Here is a 21,822-nt window from a genome sequence, read left to right on the forward strand (position 1 = left end):
GTAAACCTAAAAAATCGTGTGTCTCTGCAAGAGAATATTATAGCTGAGAATGTACAGTTTGAAAATCTAGAGCCTAGTACTATCAGTGAAGAAATACCCTCAGAGATTCATAAAGCTCCTTGTTCATTAAGTTCCCCTTTGGATCTCAATCCAAAGAAAGCTTCTCATACAGTCCATCATTTTCCTTTATCCCTATCATCCGCTCCTCAGTCTCTTGTCATCCAAACAACCAGTATCCTTCCATCTACCCCAGTCATGGCAGGCAAACAAGCACCCACAAAGATGGAAAGAATCATAACTACTAGGTATGGACCCCTGGTCTTGCCTGTTCCTTTGAATGCCATGCCTGTAGGAGAGTATCAGAAATACATACCTAAGTTCAATGGTACAGAGGGAGTAACAGCTGAAGAACACCTTGAGTCTTTTTATAGTTCTGCTGATAACCTAGATATATGTGAGGATGATGTGTGGATGAGAGTATTTGTCCAAAGCCTTGATGGAGAGGCTAGAAAATGGTTCAGAGAACTGGCCCCTGGGTCCAAAGCAGACATTGAAGCATTAGATGATGTTTTTTTAAAGCATTGGGGAGACAAAAAAGACCTACTATACTACCATACTGAGTTTGGAAACCTCAAGAGGGAAAATGGGGAATCATTGTCTGATTTTAATAAAAGATTCAATCGTATGTATAGTAAAATACCAGCTGAAGTAAAGCCTACCCCCACCTTTGCCAAACTCACCTATGCTAATGCATTTGACTCCAATTTTTGTCTGCTATTGAGAGAAAGAAGATGTGCCACTCTAGCTGAAATGCAGGATGTATCTCTAGAGGTAGAATCTAATATCACGACTGTAGAAAATCTCAAAGGACATGCTGATAGGAGGAGGCAGAGAGGTGAGGCTTCTTCTTCCTCTGCTTCATCTTCAGAACCTAAGTTAGATAAAATGACTAAAATGATAGAGTCATTGGCTTCTGAGTTATCCAAGCTGAAGGTTGAGCAGAGCTCTAGAAAGGCAAGGCTTCCAAACACATTTGCTCCAAGAAATCCAAATCCATTCATAAGAGCAAATGAACAATTGCAGATCATTCAGAGGGGAAAAGAAGCCGGTGAAGAACAAAGGGTTAAGGCTCCTTTCCAAAACGTAGTCATGGAGGAGGAGCAGTTCGAAGAAGAGGATGGAATCCATTGCATGGAAGATAAGGGCAGTGCTACCTTTTTGACATTAGCTGCCTATGAAGAATCATTACTCCAAGACCAGACCAATCAAGAGTGGGACAGAGAAGCTGTTCTACAAACTGATGAACATCAAAGATACAATCTAAGGTCAAGAGCAAGAAATGTCAAGGAGAATCTTGTCCAAAGAGCTGTTGTCCCCACAGAGCATCAGAACACCAAATAGAAAAGGCTAGCAGCTGACCCAGTCACCCTCAAAGCACCAGCTCAAGAGGTAAGAGGTCCTAACAAGTCCCCTTCCCCTTTCAGTGTTGAATTAGAAGTCCAGAAGTTAAAAATATCCGTGCCTCTGATAGAACTTACAAAGAGTGAAGTTTTTAGAAAGCCTATCCTTAATGCTCTTGAGCTGAAAGCCACACAAGCCTCCACTGATTATGTCAATTTTCAAGATGACAAACATGCAGTTGTGCTTAGTCCAATGATTGAACCTGCTATTGATAATTCTCTGTCATTTTAGGTCTTCTTGACCATTCATGACAAAATCCTCCACAACTGCCTGCTGGACATTGGTGCCAGCCATAATCTGATGCCCAAAGCTGTCATGGAAGAGTTAGGCCTTGATATCACCAGTCCTTATCATGATCTATTCTCCTTTGATTCAAGAAAGGTAAAATGTCTGGGATTAATCAAAGACCTAGCCATTACCCTAACTCAACTGCCCATGAAGAGCATGATGATGGATATTGTGGTAGCAGATGTCCCCCCTAAGTTTGGTATGCTACTTTCTAGAGGGTGGATTAAGAGGCTAGGTGGGACATTACAAAATGACTTATCTTATGCCACTATCCCAATCTTTGGAGGGGAAAGCAGAAGACTGTATAGAGAAGCCCGGCTAGCCTATATCATCAATGATGAGAAGAATCCTTCTAATCATCCTATTTACGCTGTGGACACTGACTTTGGGGCCTACATTCTCGAAATCAAAGATAGAAAGCCTCAATGCAGATTAGGAAACCAATAGTCCAAGTCATGGGAGAGCAAGGAAGTCAGGTTTGGGAGATGTTCTTTGATGGAGCATGTTCAAGGGAAACTGCAGGAGCAAGGGTGGTGCTGATATCTCCAAAACAAGAAAGCACGAAAATGTATTTTAACCTAACTTTCAAAGTTACCAATAATATAGCAGAGTATGAGGCTCTGATATTGGGTCTTAACACAGCTAAATATAGAGGAATCAAAAACATAAAGGTGTTTGGAGATGTTAATCTCATCATTCAGCAAGTGAACAAAATGTTTCAATCAAAACACCCAAGGCTAAAAGAATATAGAGATGAGGTATGGAGACTCAAAGACTCTTTTGATATTTTTTGTATCTCATATATCCCCAGAGTCGAAAATCAGCTCGCTGATTCCCTTGCCGTGTCTGCTAGCATGTATATCCCTCCCATGCCTCCCAGACTAGTCTATGAAGTGCAGATGAAATATAGACCATCCTTGCCTGATAATGTCCAACATTGGAAAGTTTTTGAGGATGATTATGAGGTAAATAGGTTTTTGCAAGTCATTGATGAATTCTTTGAAATGAAAATTGATCAAGAAATGAAGCCTTGGAGGAAAACCCCCAGCCCCAGCTTAGAAACAAAATTGGCAAAGACAGCATTGTCCAGTTACCCAGCAATCATATACCTAAAGGTCTAGTTCCCTTAGAAAAGTTGTTTGACCAGAACGATGTGCCTTATAAGGCTTCCCAAAAAGAAGATCAATCTACAGTCCATAAGCATAACGTAGGGAGCCCAGAACATCCAAGATATATAAATCTGTCCACCCATCTATCTGCAGCCCAAAGTTCTGAGTACTGCAATTTAATGAAGCAATTTGTTGATGTCTTTGCCTGGGAATATAGTGACCTGAAAAATTATGATAAAAATATCATCTAGCATAAAATTCCCTTAGAGAAATACACCATCCCTTTTAAGTAGAAACTGAGACCCATAAACCCTTTACTCCTTCCTCTGATTGAAAAGGAGATCAGGAAGTTGTTGGCTGCCAAAATCATAGTCCCCCTGAGATCTTCAAGGTGGGTAGCCAATTTGGTTGTGGTGAGGAATAAAAGTGGAGAAATCAAGCTCTGTGTTGATTTTAGAAACCTGAACAAGTGTTCCAAAAAGGATAATTATCCTTTGCCTAAGATGGAGCATTTGTTGCAGCAAGTCTGAGGAGCCAAAGTGATGTCTTTCCTGGATGGATTTTCAGGATATAATCAAGTTGTTGTACATCCAGATGACCAAGATAAGACTGCATTCACCACTCCTTGGGACACTTTTATGTATTCCAAGATGCCTTTTGGGCTGATGAATGTTGGAGCCACCTTTCAGAGAGCTATGGATATAGCATTTGTAGTAGAGAAGGATAAGTTTGTCCTTATCTACTTGGATGATATAACAGTATACTCTAGCAGCCAACAAGACCATTTGTAGCATTTGAAGAAAGTGTTTCTGAAGTGCAGGAGGTTTGGGATGTCAGTCAATCCTAAGAAGTCACAGTTTGCTTTAGAAGAAGGCAAGTTGTTAGGACACATTGTTTCCGCTATAGGTGTCATAATTGACCTAGAAAAAGTAAGAGCAATACAGACTTTGTTTGTCCCGAGATCAAAAAAGGACATCCAATCCTTTTTGGGCAGGATAAATTTTGTAAGGAGGTTTATCCCAAATTTTGCAGAACTGGTAAAACACATCACCTCCATGTTGAAAAAGGGGTCAGAAATCAAATGGAATGATGCAGTAAGAAGATCTTTTGAATCCATCAAGAAAGCTATTATGGAAGCTCCTACTTTGATCAGCCCAGATTATAACAAGGAGTTCCATATATTTTTGTTTGCCTCTGATGACACCCTTGCAGCAGTTTTATTGCAAGCAGATGAGGAAGGTTCAGAGCATCCAGTGGCATTTTTCAGCAAAACCTTAAGGGATGTTGAGCTGAGGTATGATATCATTGAAAAACAGGCATATGCTCTTATCAAATATTTGAAGCTTTTAGAATTTACATTCTGCATTCCAAGGTAATTGCATATGTGCCCTCTGCTTCACTAAAATATGTCCTAACGTAGCCAGATGTTGATGGAAGAAGGGCTAAATGGATTGCAAAGCTTATTGAATTCAACATAGAATTGAAGCCCACCAAGCTTATCAAAGGTCAGGGCCTTGCTAGATTATTGGCTGAAGAAAATTGCAGAATGTTGGACATGAATTTGATAAGCATGAATTCAGAAGATGGACAGACAAAAGAAACAGTTGAACCAGGGCTGAGCCAGTCAGTGGCAGAAAATCTAACTTCTTGTGAATGGTATTCTACAATAGCTCAATTTTTACTGAAGCTAGAAGTCCTTCCGACTTAAGCTCAAGCCAAGCCAAAACCATTAAGCTCAGAGCAGCCAAGTACTGCATTCATGACAACTTGTTGTACTGGAGGGACCCATCTGGAATCCTTCTAAGATGTCTGGAAAAAGAACAATCCACAGAAGTTATGCATCAGTTTCATTCCAGCATTTGTGGAGGACATCACTACTGGAAAACCACGGCCCACAAGATTCTCAGGGCTGGGTACTATTGGCCCACCTTATTTTCTGATGTCTTTTCATTTGTTAAATCTTGTGACAGGTGCCAAAGATTTGAAGGGAAACAATAATTGAAGTCCCTGCCCTTAAAGCCAATACGTGATAGTGGCCCTTTTCAGCAGTGGGGCTTGGATTTCATAGGGAAAATCAATCCACATTCCAGTGGCCAACACAGATGGATCTTAGTACCCAATGACTACTTCACTAAGTGGATTTAGGCCATCCCTACTAGAAAGACTGATCTCCATGCAGTCATGAGGTTCTTTACAGAGAATATCTTCACTAGGTTTGGCGGTCCACATAAACTAGTTACAGACAATGTAGCAACCTTCAGGGAAAAAGAGCTGGTGGACGTGTGTGACTCAATGGGCATTAAGCTAGTTCATTCCACCTCGTACTACCCTCAAGGCAATGGTCTAGCAAAATCTTCCAACAAAATCCTGATAAGGATAATTAAAAAGATGTTGGAAGATAACAAAAAGAACTGAGATTCTAAGCTCAAGTATGCACTGTGGGCTGACATAGTGACCACCAAGAAATCCACTGGGAATTCTCCATTCAAGCTGGTATATGGAACTGAGGATATATTCCCAATTCAATTAACCCTCCCTATGGCAAAGTTTTTACAAGAAGAGCAAAATGAGGAAGAGGACATGGCAACAAGGATTTGTGATTTGGCAGAAGTGCATCAAATCCGGGATCAGCTGGTAGAGAAGTCTGTAGCAAATCAAAAGAGAATCAAGAAAGCCTTTGACAGGAAGGCAAAGATAAACAGTTTTCAGGTTGGAGACTTGGTTCTTAAGTGGGATTCACTTAGAGAGAAGAAAGGCAACCATGGGAAGTTTGATGCTCTGTGGACCAGACCTTTTTTCATCACTCAGATCCGAGGGAACAATACTTTCATGTTGCAAAGTATGGGAAGAGAGACAGTTTTTGATGGCCCAGTCAATGGGCAATTTTTGAAAATTTATGTTGTCTAAGGCCTCCAGGCCTTAATCTTGTAAATACATTGTTTTGATCAGTTTTAGTGTGGGCTTAATTAGACTCCATGCCCAATGGAACACTAGGAAATTTTGCTAATCTGTTTTTCACAGGAAAAGCAATGGTCTGCAGTTCTTGAAACCTTGCAGGGAGGATCTCATCCCCGGAAGGAGCCAGTGTTAGCGATGCTACATAGCTTCAGTTTTCGAAGGTCAGAAATGAGCTTGGTCCTCTTGGTTATGCTTAAAAGGAGCTCTTAGCGGTCACTTTCACCTTTTCCTTTGCCCCACTCATTCTCCCTTCATTAGTCCTAAAAAATGATTAATTCCTTTATCGGGTCCAGGTTTAATCTCTATCGCAGGTCGCATCCATATGTGTGTAAAGACTGCACCCCTTGGCTTCCATCGATGCGATATTGCGACGCGATCTGATCGCATATCGCTATATGTAAAGGCCTAAAAAATTACCATAAAACCTTATCTGTATAACCCCGCACACTCATAAACCCCTCTTTAAATCACAGCCATTGATTTTCGCCTGTCGATCCAATGGCTCCTGTCGCACCCGATAAAGCGACTTGCGCGATCGTTTCCCTACCCCCCAATCATCTTTGCCGAAGATCCAACGACAATCGCTCTCCCCGCACCCACAAAGTGATGGAAGGATAGCACGCGATGGAGAGTGGTTTTTCTCTCTTCTCCACCGCTACGTCTCATGCACCGAATGGAATCATGCGCCCTCACCCTTTTACCACCTAACGCCCAAAGGCGATACGATTGATACCACTTACCACGTAATCCTCCTTCCCCACCCGATAATCGCCGCGCGCCTTCTCCCCTGATCACCATTGGATCTGTCCGCCTGAGATCCAATGGCCAATGTTCATCTCACTCCCTCTTTTTTCAATATCCTCGCCAGCTCATCCCCACCGTCTATTCTCCCGATCTCACGGCCAATCTTTCTCCTTCATCCAACCCATCTATTTGCCAGGCAATCCATGTCCCTTCCGTGTGCCCGAAGAACGAAAGTGACCGGCCTACCAGTACCAGTCGCAGTTGCTCCTCAACAACCACATTTAACAGACAGTATGGCCGAGGAGGAAAAGGACAGAGCGTGAGCAGGTAACTACATTTAACAGTTATGGAACTTCATTGATACGAGCACTCCAGCTGCCTGAGAGGACAGCAGAGCACCTGAAAAGATCAGATTCATCCACTGAAACAAGCAAATGCACTCAAAGACTCCATCAGGTAGTTAAATGCAGTTGGTGGTCAATTATGACCCCTCCATACCTAAAATGGCCAAGTGCCTTTGTAATGAAACTCTATATATACCCAAAAACAAGATGTAATCAGGGTTGATGGTTGATGTTTTGATGTAAGGTTCAACTTCTGGAGACTGTAACTATTTTGACACTTGCAGCGTCTCGTCTTCATTTTCAGCTAATACAAGCTTCTTTTTTTGTTAATTTCTCACTTTCCATTTCCCTTCTCTTCCAAGTTGTGCCTAATATGGTACGTTCCTGAATTCTTGATGTTTAGCATTAGAGTAGTTGTCATCCTATCTCTGTGTTAAATTCTTGTATGTATCAATGAATGAGTTATTCAGTTTTCTTTTCTTCTGGTGCCAGAGAGTTGTCATCCTCTCTGTGCATTAGTAGATTAGATTTGCAGACTTCTTTACTGGTTGCAGCCTAGCATCACATGGTCTTGTGCATCTGCTGGTGTGGTCAGTATTCTCCATATTCACCCAATCTTAAACTGTGAATAGTTGGTGGTCTAAAGCCTTGTAGTCTAAGGGTGTTCATGCATGTTTGGAGTGAAACGAAGTAGAAGTGGTTATTTGGCTTGGACAAGCATCATTCCTTCCATTCATCCATTTGCAAAAATAAGTTGAATTTATATGTTACCAAGCATCTCCAAGCTACAACCTAGGAGAATTTCTTGGAATCCTAACAGTAATTCCTCCACTTTAATGGGATTCACAATGCCCTAGCCATTAATGCCAAGGCCCTTCCCTTAACACCCCATCTTCTTCAAAAATTTTGATCCAATTCATGTGGTATGTTTCTCAAAAGCAACGAAGTCATCATCATAAAAAGAACAAAAAATTGAGGAATCATTTTTCACCTCAACCTTATTATGCTACAACTTTTCCAATGACTCCTCCTTGGCTTGTAAGTGATGTTGCAACCTTTGTTTCTCCTCCTCTTCTTTTTATAGGAGTCTCCTTAGTTCCGCAGTCTCCACCTAAATTCTTTAGTTGATCTCTTCAAGTTCTTGGAGCCATGCATCATTTGGTGCCCTCGTTTTTTGCACAACATCTACTGAAATCTTTGTCTCATCGCCCGAATCGGAACCCAAGTCGATAGGTCCATATTTTGCAAACCTAAGTGCTACAATCTTCATTTCATCATCTGAGTCTGATCCCAGGTCAATTGGTCCAATGCCTAAAAATCATACAATTGTGATCTTCTCATTATCCTCTGATTCAAATTCTCAGTTTTGTTTCACAGTTGCAACTGTCTTCCAATTCCATTTTTTGTCGTTCCTCTTTGGCCTCAATTTTTGATGCAATTTCCAACAATGCTCCTCATCATTCCATTATTTCTCACAATGGGTGCAAGAGGGCTTCACTTCCTTTCTTGTAGTTGTTGTTGTCCTATTTGGGTGGTCATCTTGTAGAAAATCATGTAGATTCACAAGCTCATGCAATTTACTAAAGCACAAGACAAGAATCTACTTCTACTTTCAACTAGCGGAAGCCAGTAGATCGATGAAAATAATATGAACAAGAAGAAGATAAATCAATGGCACATAACACAAGATGTATATGGGGAAGCCACTATTCAAAACCCCTCTATCTATATTCAATATATCATAAATATGAGTGAAGATACAAAGCTTGTCCTCACTAGAACAATTCCGCAAAAGTATGCTCGCCTCTCTCATCTCACAAACTAACTCAAGCCAAATTCTTAGCTTATTCAGCAGCTCTCCAAGCCTCTAATCTCTTATGTTCATTCCTAGGATGAATAGCCTGTATTTAAAGGGAATTCATGCTTCCAAAACTACGTCATCCAAACATAGGATCAATCTCTGATGCATGCATGATATTTACACCCCAGTAAATAATTCCATTGATAGTACACTATCCGTGCACTCTAGTCTCAACTGGGTCTTTCTCTGAACTGACATGCATGAGTTTCTCATAAGGGAATCTTCAGTTAACTGGAGTAGCAATAGTGGATGCATTAGTGCACCAACTGACTGTTAGTCCTCTAATAGTTCCAAAAACAATTTGGAAATAATTTAACTTAACCTACCAGTAAACTAAGTGATCTAATTTCCAACTCAATTTAGACTCATACTAGACCCCTAAAACTTAGGGAGAACATATACATGACTACAGAAAGACTTCCAACTTGAAATTCCTAAGCTAATTAAGTTAATCAAACTTAATTAACTATTTACAAGTTGCTATGAGAATAGAATTCGATTTTAATTCATAGTTTAATTCAAGGACAAATTAAAATGGAATTTCTTGTTGCCATTTCTTAACTCTCCCTCTCAACAAGAAAGGGATTATTAGCTACCCTGAACCTGTCTCTGTGAAACTTGAGTTTATATCTTGGCAATGCATTTTTCAAAATTTCAGCATCTTGCTCCTCCATGGGAATGTACTCTAACAACATAATCTGCCTTAATACACAATCTCTAATATGATGATATCAGATATCAATTTGTTTGGACCAATCATGAAAAACTGGATTTTCGGAGAGTTTGATACAACTCTAATTATCACAGTAAATCACAGTTGGATCCATCTACTAACCAAACAAACCAACCAATTTCTTCCTCATCCAGATGGCCTCACCTGTTACCAGACTTGCAACCACGTACTCTGCCTCTACTGAATTGAGTGCAACCAATCTCTATTTACTATTGTACCAAGAAACTACTGCTGACCCAATACTGAAGATCCCTCCTAATGTTCTCTTCCGGTCAAATAGACTCCCTACCTAATATTCATCAGTGAAGCCTTGAAGCTTCACTCCCTCTCTCCATTTTTACCATAATCCCTACTATGAAGCGACCTTGAGGTATCTCAACACATGCTTTGTCGCCTTCCAATACAACTTGGTAGGCCTAACCATCACTTGAATAAGATGGTTAAATGCATAACACATATCCAATCATGTGTTCACTAAGTACATGAGTGAACCCACAAGCTGCCTATAAACAATAGCTTCCACTACTTCCCTTGAAGTAGCCTCCTTCCTCCAGTTACCTGCTAAAGGAGTCTCCATGGGTTTGTTGCTCTCCATGCGGAATCTCCTGAGTATCTCATTGGCATACTTGCCCTAAGACACAAACAACTCCCCATCTCCCTATCATACCTCCATGCCAAGAAAGTAATACATGAGCCCCATGCCCTTCATCTCAAACTCTCTTGCAAGGTCCTCCTTGCAAGACTTGATCAACTAATCATCACCTATCAGTATGAGATCATCAAAATAAAGTACAATGATCAATAGTTTACCTTCCACCACTATGTGGTACAGATTCTATTTGCTTCAGTCTTCATGAAAGCCAACCTGGTGAAGTAGTCATCTATCCTAGTGTACCAAGCATGGGGTGCTTGCTTCAGCCCATACAATGCTCTCTTGAGCTGGCACACAGGGGACTCACGGTTAAAGCTCTCAAAACCTTCAGACTACTCTATGTACACCTCTTCCTCAATCATGCCATTAAGGAAGTCCGTCTTCACATCCATCTGATGTATCTTCCAACCCATTTGTTTTGATAGTGCCAATATAGATCTCATTGACGAGTACCTTACAACAGGAGAAAAGGTCTCATCATAGTCAATCCCCTCTACATGTGAAAATCCATCGGCCACAAATTAAGCCTTATGCTTCTCGACACTACCATCTGGATCTTGCTTTACCTTGTAAAGCCAACGAGATATCACCACTGACTTTTCCTCTAGTCTCGAGACTACATCCCAAACACTGTTATGAAGTATGAAGTCATACTCCTCCACCATGGCATCAACCCAAACTGGTTGTTGCACTGCTTCCTTAAAGGAAGATGGTTCTATCATAACACATTTTCCCATAAGAGCCATGTATCCAATGTACCTCTCAGGTGACCTCCTCTGCCTGTTTTGAGAAGTGGGTGCTCCCACATTCTCCCGTGCATCATCCAACAATCTATAAGCCTCTTTGGTCTGCTTTCTTCCCTCTCTGGAAGACTATGCCTAAGTGGATGTCTCCACTCCCAGATCCTATGCATGTGGTTGTTCTGCATCAATCTGAGGCTCCTACAGCTTAGGAGATAAAATCTCCTCATCCACATGTAGCACAAGCTCCCTCTCAAGGGAAACTCACATGGCCTTCTCCTCATCGAAACTGACATCCCTACAAACCACTATCATCCAGCTGGTCGACAAGTACACCCGATAGTTGTGAGGTGTATTAGTGTACCCCAAAAATATCTGCAACTCTATTGTCAGCTCAAGCTTCTTCCATGCATCTTTGGTCAGATGGAAATATACTAATGACCCAAAAATCCTGAAGTGACTAAGATCTGGCCTCTTACCGGAATAAGCCTCCTCTGGTGTCTTCATCTCAAGTATCTGATGTGGGCTATGATTCCGAACATAAACCATTGTGTTGCATACCTTAGCCTGCAAGTGTAGCGGTAGGCCATGATCATGCAACATCGCCCTCGTTGCCCCTACTATGCTTATGTTCTTCCTCTCGGCCACCCCATTCTCCTGAGGGATATGGGGTGACGTTAAGTCTCGTTTAATCCCTTTTGTTGCACAAAAGTTCTTAAACTTATTTGAGACACACTCACCACCATTATCACTCTATAGAGATTTAGCCTTCTTGCCCAACTCTTTCTCCGCCAATGCTTTAAACTCACAAAACTTTGTGAAATTTTGATCCTTTTTCTACATAAAAAATATCCAGCATTTTTAATAAAATCATCAACAAATATAATATAATACTTGTGTTTGGCTATGGATTCTTTCGAGAATGGTCCACACACATCTGAATGGACTCGCTCTAGAATAGCCTATGCTTGACTATCTCTGTCGTGAAAGGAATACTTGGCATCTTTTCCCAAAGTACACCCCTTGCATGTATCAACTTTCTCAAGCGTACCTTTGGGAAGACCGGTAGAGATTTGCTGAAATATCTTCAAAGCCCCATGATGAAAGTGACCCAATCGCCTGTGCCACAACTTGCCAACTTCTCGGCTCTATACCCTTTCTTCTTTTTTCTCAAAGCAACACACTCCTCTACCTCCAGCTTATAGAGATTCTTCACTTGAATCCCTATCTTCTTTACTTGAACCATAGCTATGTGTCGAAGGAACACATAGCTATCCTCAAGCATGGCAACAAATACCAAGTTCTTCTTCATCCCAGGTACATACGTAACACTCTTCAAGGTGAGTGGATCCCAATGCTCCCTCTAAAAAGTAACCGTGTCCAATCCAGTAACACTATACTTCCTGTCGTCACCCATGTCGATATGCATCTGGAGATCTTTCTTCTCTAGGTCACTGAATAACTCTTTGTCTCTAGTAATGTGGAATGAAGCTCTGTTTTCTAAGTACCATACACTTCCCATCATTGATGACACCATGCATGCAATGAGGGAAAAGTGAAATTCGAATTGAGAGGCCAAAGCCTCACTCACTCCTCCTCCTGAGGACCTCTTCTTCGACTTCTTGAGTGGAAAATTTGTAGCAAAATGGCCCAGTTCATGACAATCAAAGCACTTAACTTTCATCATGTCTTTCTTCTGACCTCCATGATAAGAATCCAATTTATAATGGGAATCTTTCCCTTTCCCATTCTTCACCTTAATCACTAAGGTACAATTCTCTTCATCATCAGTCTTTGATGAAGAACCATCCCTGGTGTTTCTCCTAATCTCCTCCTCCATCAAATCCGACCATAGTCATTCCCAATATGGCATCTTTTTCCGACCACTGATAGAGCCCTAATAACTATGCCAACTCTTTTGGATTCCTAGAAGAGCAAGATTAACCATATCATCCTCGGCAACCATGATTCCAACACTTCCAAGTTCATCACGACACCGAGTGAACTTGGTCAAGTATTTTGGAATCGTCTTGCCTTTCTCCATTTTGATTTTTCGAAGTTTGTCCTGCAGTGCCAATTTTTTTTGGTCAATGTTATTTTGATACAAGTCCATCAATGTTTTCCACATAGCATACAGAGTTTCCTTGCCATGGAGACTCGAGACAATGTGGTCTCGAACTCCCTCAAGGATTTTCGGCCTCACCTTCACCACACACTTCTTCCATTTGGCCAAATTATGTGCATCTGATGTTGTTGGCTTAGGAATTTCTTGATCAACGAATTCCTTCAATCCATTATTCTCTAGCATAGCCTCCATTTTGTCCCTCCAAGCTATAAAATTTCAGTTTCCTTCCAATGCATACTCAAGCCGCAAACCGTAGAACACCATCTTCTGATCTTGAAGTATGTATTGCAAATTCAAATTTCACCTGTAAACCAAAACTCAAAACTTCGAAATCTGCTCCAGTATATTGTTCTCAGCTTTGATGCCATGTAGAAAATCCCTATAGATTCACAAGCTCATGCAATTTACTAAAGCACAGGACAAGAATCTACTTCTACTTTCAACCAGTGGAAGCCAATAGAACGATGAAAACAATATGAGAAAGAAGAAGATAAATCAATGGCACATAACACAATATGTATTTGGGGATAGCCATTGCTCAAAACTCAGCTAGTTATATTAAATATATAAGAAATTTTAGTGAATATACAAAGCTTGTTATCACTAGAAAAATTCTGCACAAGTATGCTCAACTCTCACAGCTCACAAGCTAACTCAAGCCAAATCCTTAGCTTAATCAATAGCTCTCCAGGCCTCTAATCTCGTGTGTTCATTCCTAGGATGAATAGCTTGTATTTAAAGGGAATTCATGCTTCCAAAACTGCGCAATCCAAACATAGGATCAATCTCTAATGCATGCATGATATTTACACTCCAATAAATAATACCATTGATAGTACATTGTCCCTGCACTATAGTCTCAACTGGGTCTTTCTCTTAAATGACATGCATGAGTTTCACATGATGGAATCTTCAGTTAACTAGAGTAGCACTAGTGGATGCATTAGTGCACCAACTAAGAGTTAATTTTCTATTAGTTCCAAAAACAATTTGGAAATAATTTAACTTAACTTACCTCAGTAAACTGAGTGATCTAATTTCCTACTCAATTTAAACTCATACTAGACCCCTAAAACTTAGGGAGAACATATACATGACTACAGAAATATTTCCAACTTGAAATTCCTAAGATAATTAATTTAATTAAACTTAATTAACTATTTACAAGTTATTATCAGAATAGAATTCGATTTTAATTCATAGTTTAATTCAAAGACAAATTAAACTGGAATTTCTTGTTGCCATTTCTCAACACATCTTTCTCATGCTTCCCCCTACTTTCAATATGTAAAACCCTCACATTAGCTTCATCAAGAGTTTTAGATTCAAATAATAACAATGAATGACACAAATAACCATGCAATGAGTCAATATACTTCATAAATGTTTCAGGAGAGTCTAATGGAAAATTCAATGCTAATGCTTGTTTCCTAAACTCCAGTAAAATTTTGAACATTTTTTCCTTTACTTTGTTTCAAATGTTTCCATTCCATCGTGGCCTTCTGTCGATAACGCAATGGGTAAAAGTCTCCCCTTAAAGTAGAAACTAACTTGAACCACGATGAAATAAGTTTATGACTATTCTTACCCCCTTTCTGCAACTTTCCTTCCCACCAGACAAGAGCAATGCCACTCAATCGAAGGGACGCTAGCTGGATCTTAGCTTCATCATCTTTGATTCATTGTCTGTGGAAATATTCTCCACTAAACACATGAAAATAAAACTTGACATCCAACTTTAAAAATGGCTTTATAGATGCATTCCTACGATGACTGTTAGAATGGTGAGAATAGGAAGAAGAATAACTTTCACTAGAGTACAGAGAGGGAGGGGGTTCTTCTCCTCCACCTTCATGATTTATCTTTCTTCTTTTGCTTCATTGTTTTCTCATATTCTGCAAATATTTTGTCCACTTTCTCTATCATGGTGTAGAACGTCTTGCGATAATTTCACTCTTCCTCCAACCGAGCATCTTCATTTGCTATTTTCGTTATTCATGTTGCACACCCCTCTTTTGTATCAAAGGACTTAAGTTTTCCTTCATCTCTTTGGAGCTTTCCCCTAGTTATCATACACTTGCAATTCACATCAATAGAAGACCTACTATGATACCAAACTTGATCCCAATATTTTCACTTCAAATATGCATACATAATTGCATTTAAAAGGGCATGTAACCATAAGATGCATATACATAAAAGAATCGGAAATAAATGACAAACATGAGAAGAAAAGATGCAACAAGTTGATAACGGAGTTCACCTAGTGTGGGTTATGGCTTCGGGCCCTACTCAATGTGGGGAGGCCTCTTTCATTAATCTTCAACAAAATCAAATCACATGAATGTACAAAAGGAACTTTATACCTCGACTTCCGGGGATGGCATGAAAATGCAAACCTCTGCTGAAGAAATGGATTGCACCATTCAATTCCTGGCGTGAAATCGTGTCAAATGACTGTAAACTCGACCCCTTTCTATTTTGGTCAAAATTTGGACCCTCGGGAATCTCAAAGATTCCTTCTTGGTTGTTGATTGTAATTTTGCTGCGCAGATGACATATCTGACTTCACCACTCCGCTCCTTGCAAAAAACTAAGTAAAATAATTTTAAAGTCGACCTGGTTCTGAAACAGTGAAAATTTGGCTCTTAGGGAATCTTTTAGATTCCTCTCTACAATTTGACTAAAGATCTGCTGCCTAGATGATAAATTTGATCACACTATCAGAATCCTAGCAAAAATCTAGTTCGTTTGAGTATAAACTTGGTATGAATCTGACACTATAAAATTTTGGCCCTAAGGGAATCTAAAGATTCCTCATTGATGTTGCATAAGAATATTCCTTGGAATAATCCCTAGTAGAGTATTCTCTAGCAGAATATTCCTATCTCGAAAATTTTGCCCCACTTGGGCTGGTTTCCATGTGCTTTGTTCAATCCTTACTGGGTGAATGAACAAATCAGTTTATATAAAAAAATGTAGTGGAATTTACAAAGAGAAGCTCATTGGGTTGTTGGTAGAGAGGCTAAGTTAGAGGGTGAAGGTCCCAGGTTCAAATCCACGTGCCTCCCATGTTTAGTCAGTTTGTTGGTAGTGTTTTGGCACAATGTTATTTCCTTTTAGCAGGTTGTTGGTAATGGGTTGTCGCACATTGTTTATATTGGGGACCGCCCAAATGGTGGGTCACCCAAACCGGTCTAGCGGGTTCGATCCCTGTCAACCCCTCTCCATATGGCATAACCATTTACGATTGGGTGACAGGTCTACCCACAATGGTCCACCCCTATCTAATATATATAATGGCCAGTGGGGTAAGCAAGTCTGCTAGGCTTGGACTGCCCCTTTTTTTATTATTTTTTTTGGTTTTTAAAAAATAATGGGAAAAAATTTCAACCGGTTTTTTTGAGGTTATCGGTTTTTTTAAGTAGGTGACAATTTTGCCAGTTCCGGCCGCCAGAAACCATCATAGCGAAGTGCCAAATTGTTTCCTTGTTAATTTCCACCAAATTTCATAGCTACGCTAGATTTAGCCATGCCCCAAATTTAGTTGGCACTCCTGCCAAATTTAACTAGGGGCCTAGTTTGAACAAAACTTTGACTGACCATAACATTCACATACGATGTCGAATTGAGGTGTCATTTATGCTGTGAGAAATCTTGAAACAAGATCTTTGATATGACCCTAGTATAATTGCAATCCAATAACTTTTATTTTTGAGCATTTCCTGAGCCCTCTTTGACCACTGAGTGTTTCTAGAGCCACCTGGATCAAGGAGAGAGATCCTTGGGATTCATCTTCCAAGGTCTATTCATTTTCTTATTTTATATTTACATATTTACACCATATTTTCCCAATACCAAAGGATTAGGTGTCAAAATTACCCCTCTTCATCTAAAGGGGTGTTTGTAAGTCCAAACATCATTCTGAATATTTCAAACTTTTCTCTTCCAAGCACTTTGGTCAAGATGTCTGCAATCTACTCATTTGTGGAACAATGGTGTAGGTGAAGAGTCTTAACCTCAAGATAGTATCAAATAAAATGATACTTTTTATTTATATGTTTGTTTAAATCATGGAATTTTGGATTCTTGGTTAATTTTATTTCAAAAGTATTGTCAATTAAAAGAGGAGTAGAGTGCACTTGTTTCTCTTGAAAATCTTCAAGAATTTTTCTCAACCACACAATCTCATTGGTTTCTTTTGAAACTTCCACATATCCTTCCTCTATTGTGGAATCTGTCAGAATTGATTATTTGTGTGACCTCTAAGAGACAACTCCTAATCCAAGACTCATAACATAACCTAAAGTAAATGCGCCATTTTTCTTATCTCCATCAAAATTTGAATCATAGTATCCACTCAAGATGAAGTCATCCACCTATGTATATTTGAGCCCAAAGTCTTGAGTTCCCTTCAAATACCTTAGAACTATTTTTGCAGTAAACTTATGACCCTCACAAGGTTTTCACATAAAACTAGAAAGGATTCCAACAACAAATGAAATGTTTGGTCTAGTAGTAGTGAGGTAGTTAAGACTTCCTACGAGTTGTTTATACTTAGTTGCATCCTCAAATTAATTTCCTTCTTTGGATGGAAGTTTTAAATTGTTTTCCATTGGAGTGGAAAAAGGATTACATTCAACCATGCCAAATTTGTTCAACAAATATCCAATGTAATTCCTTAGAGAGAGGAATATAAATTTTTTATGTTGGGTTACTTCAATACCCAAAGAGTAGTGAACATATCCCAAATTTGTCACCTCAGACCATTTCCTCAATTATTTCTTTATGTATGCAATATAGTTTTCATTATTCCCTGTCATCAGTAGATCATCTACATACACCAAAATATAGACAACAATTTTGTCAACTTTCTTAACAAATCAAGTTGCACTATCAAGATCAAAGTGTTTGAAATTTAGTTTCAGAAGGTGCTCAGCCAATTTTTCATACTAGGCTCATAGTACTTGTTTGATTCCATACAAGGATTTGATAATCATGCATATTTTATGGTCTTCCCCCATCACAAAAAAACCTTATGGTTGAGACATAAACACATTTTCTTTCAAGTCTCCATTCAAGAAAGTAGTTTTTACATAAATTTGATGGACTTTCCATCCGTTCTGAGATTTCAAGGCAAAGAGAGTCCAGATGGTAGCCCCTTTTATTGTGTGGGGGGGGGGGGGGGGAATTCTCCTCATAATCGACCCCTTCTTTCTATGAAAATCCTTTTGCCATGAACCTTTCTTTGTGCTTGTCAAGTGAGCCATCTGATTTATACTTGTTCTTGAAGAACTACTTGCAGCCAATCAGTTTGCTTCCAAATAGAGGGTCCAACAACTTCCAGGTTCCATTATTTATGAGAGCATCATACTCATTTTTCATTGCTTCTTTCCATTCATCATGAGAAGCAGCTTATTTAAAGGAATTTGGTTCAAAATTAATATACATTTAATTCACAATCATAAGAAACATCCATATCAATAGCTAAATCAAAATCATCTACATCATCTCCATTTTGTCGGGTGGAATTTCTCATTCCTATCTTTGCAATCTCATCAGGGTGAACACTTTCAAGTGTCTTAGTGATCCATTTTGGAGGACCTTTCTGAGATGGCCCAAGCTGTAATGTTGACTGAGATGGGGTTGAATCAATATTTATCCTTCCAATTATCTCAATCACATCACTCAAAGTGTCTTATTGATATAAATAAGTGGTTTGAGATTCATGAGGGGGAGAGAGTGCTTTAAAAGGAGATTCCATAGATTGATGCAATATAGGGAACCCCCTTCAATATGTGGAATGTCATTTTCAAAAAAAATTGCATGTGTAAATATGTCCAAGCGATCAAATATTTGCTCAATAACATTTTAATCCTTAGAACATTCAAGAAAAATCACATCTCTAGACAATATAAACTTCTTATTTACTTCATCATAGAGATTACATGCTTTGGAGGTATTAGAGTACCCCAAGAAGATACACTTTCGGCTTCTTTCACCAAGTTTGTTTCTTTGTTCCTTAGGAACCAAGGCAGAGAAGGTGGAACCAAAAACCTTGAGATGCCTTACCGAAGGAATGTGATCATACCAAATTTCATAAGGAGTCTTGTTTATGATAGCATGACATGGACATATATTTTTAATAGAAATTTCACATAGAACTACATCAATGTAGAACATCAGCTTAACATTTTTTTAAACATCATTAAATGGACCATATTTAAGATTGTCTTATTCATTCTTTTAGCTACACCATTATGTTGAGGATTATAAGACACAATCGTTTGATGTTGAACCCCATGTTGGTGAAGGTAGTTTTCAAATTCGTTTGAAGTATATTACTTTCCATTATTAGTACGAATATAGCCAATATGATATTGTGTAATGTTTTCAATCCATGCACGAAAATTTTTTAAAGTTTCAAAAGCTTCATATTTATACTTCAACATATATACCCAACACACTCCAGTGTAGTCATCAATAAAAGTCATCATATATTTATTTCCATTTATACAAGGAACATGCATAGGGCCACACAAGTTAGAATGAATCAATTCAATCTGTCTACATGCTTTGGAAATAGAGTCAGGAAATGGTTGTTCGGCATGTTTTCCTAAGATACAAGCATCACATTGCTTCAGTTTCCTAGGAATGGTTAGAAAACTAGTAGTGTCATTTCTCTTCAATAAATGAAGATTGTCATAGTCTAGACGTCCAAATATTGCATGCCATAAAAATCTAGATGGAAATGTACCTACATTATAGTGAGAAATTTATGCATAGGTATGTGCACAAGAAGATGTTCCTTACAGCTTCAAGAGTTTTTATTCTTTCATTCTCATCTTGAAAAGTAAGTTGTTTGATGCTTTTATCGCTTCAACTTTGACATCAAACATGTGAATGGAGCATCCTTAATAGCGGAAGTGAACCAAGGACAATAAGTTTCTCCACGGCTCAGGGAGGTAGAGAACATCATACAAAATAAAGTCAAGGAGTCTAGGAAGTTAGAGCCAAATGGTGCCAATTTTGGATGGCTTGAGTTTTGACTTATGTGCAAAATAGACTACTCCATCTAAATTGTACTTTTGTTATCAATTGTTCATTATATGAAAATGCATCATCTTCCCTTTTATCCCACTTGTATATTGCATCCTTCTTCACCATCTCCTACATGGGTTTCATTATTTAGGCGTAATCAGAGATGAACTTGTGGAGAAATTTTATCTTCCCCAAGAAGGACTACATGGATTTCTTGTTCACTGGGAAGGGAATATATGTGATAGCCCTGACCCTTTCAAGGTCCACTTTAATCCCACCTTTTTCTATGATGTGGCCCAAGAGATTTCCCTCAAACCCTACAAAATTCTCTTCTTGGGATTAAGAGATATCCTGTATTTTTTACGTCGCTCAAAAATTTGCTTCAAGTGGAATAAGTGGTCAGATCTCTTCTTTGAAAACCTAGTGACATCATCAAGATACACTACCATGCTTTGATCGATCAAACCATGGAATGTGATGTCCATCGCACGTTGGAAGTGTTAGGGTCCTATAAATTATAGGTTCTCAAGGTGATTGAGCATTTTGTATTTGTAATTTGTACATAAATTCCAATATTCAAATAATTTCCAAAAGTATAAAATATAAAATAAAATAAAAAATGAAGAGGGTATGTTAAGAAAATAAATAAATAAAAAAAGAAATAATAAGCCCACAAAAGAAAAAATAGAAATAATACGCAAAGTGTTGCAAGTCTAAATTCCACTACTGATAAGTTAGTTCTTTTATCTAAATATCAAATAAGGTTGTGTGCAAGTTGTTTTTGAATGCCACAATGACTAAAGTTCTGTTCAAATCATATAGTTTAATCATGATTGAACACATTTCAATTTCTGTTGAATAGGTTAGTGAATAAAGATTTACCAAACAGTTTAATCTTGGTAAATCAGTAGCTAGGTAGAAATAAAATTGATTCAATAGTTTAATCTGAATCAATGGCGAAATAAGTGATAGAATAGGATAGATTTTCATTAAAAAAAAAAGTGATCTGGGTCTGCTAGTTTAAATGCACCCTGCAAAAGAAGAAGAGGAAAAATGTTAGCTTAGAAAAAGAATTGAAATGAGAGGGTAGGTAGAAATAGAATGGTGATTTCAAGAAAAGCATGAAAATTTTATCCTAAGTCAAATTTTAAAGATATTTTCATGCGCAGGAGAAAAGAAAAGGGATAAAGGTTTTATTCTAAGGTTCGATATATCAAAAGATATTTGGTACATTTTTCCACTATTCCTAAGTTTCACCACCCGAAAATCATTCCTCCGCTTATATATTTTGTTCATTTCCCTACCCCACCATATGTCCATCACATCACGATAAAGCGTCTCCACCTTTCACCTCATCTGAACTCCCCATTTCATATCCAATGGCTAATATTATGTTTCATCCCCCCTCACCATCCAAACATTACCGTCAGAAGGGGGGGGGTGTCCAAAATGGGTGGTATTGAAGCCTGGACCCACAGCGATGTGGCACCATGTTATGTTTTCGCACCCCCCTTACCGAAACTATTAACCAGCTTAGGCCCCCTCCGAAAATGATTTTCTCTGCCGCACGAAACCACCATCTATCCATTACACTCCCGCCAATCCCCTCTCGCCACCCAATTTACTCGTTTCTCCCACCAATCACATCCACTCCCTCCAAATCACCCTATTAAGTAATTAATTACTTAATAGTTAATGTAACGAACCCGCGCCATCATCAACGAGATTCCTGAAAACTATAAAGTCCCTCCTTTCGCCCATTCATA

This window comes from Pinus tabuliformis, chromosome 8 (genome assembly GCF_031772625.1).
Source record: "Pinus tabuliformis cultivar Carrire ecotype Pingquan chromosome 8, CPIR1, whole genome shotgun sequence".
NCBI classification, from domain to species: domain Eukaryota; kingdom Viridiplantae; phylum Streptophyta; class Pinopsida; order Pinales; family Pinaceae; genus Pinus; species Pinus tabuliformis.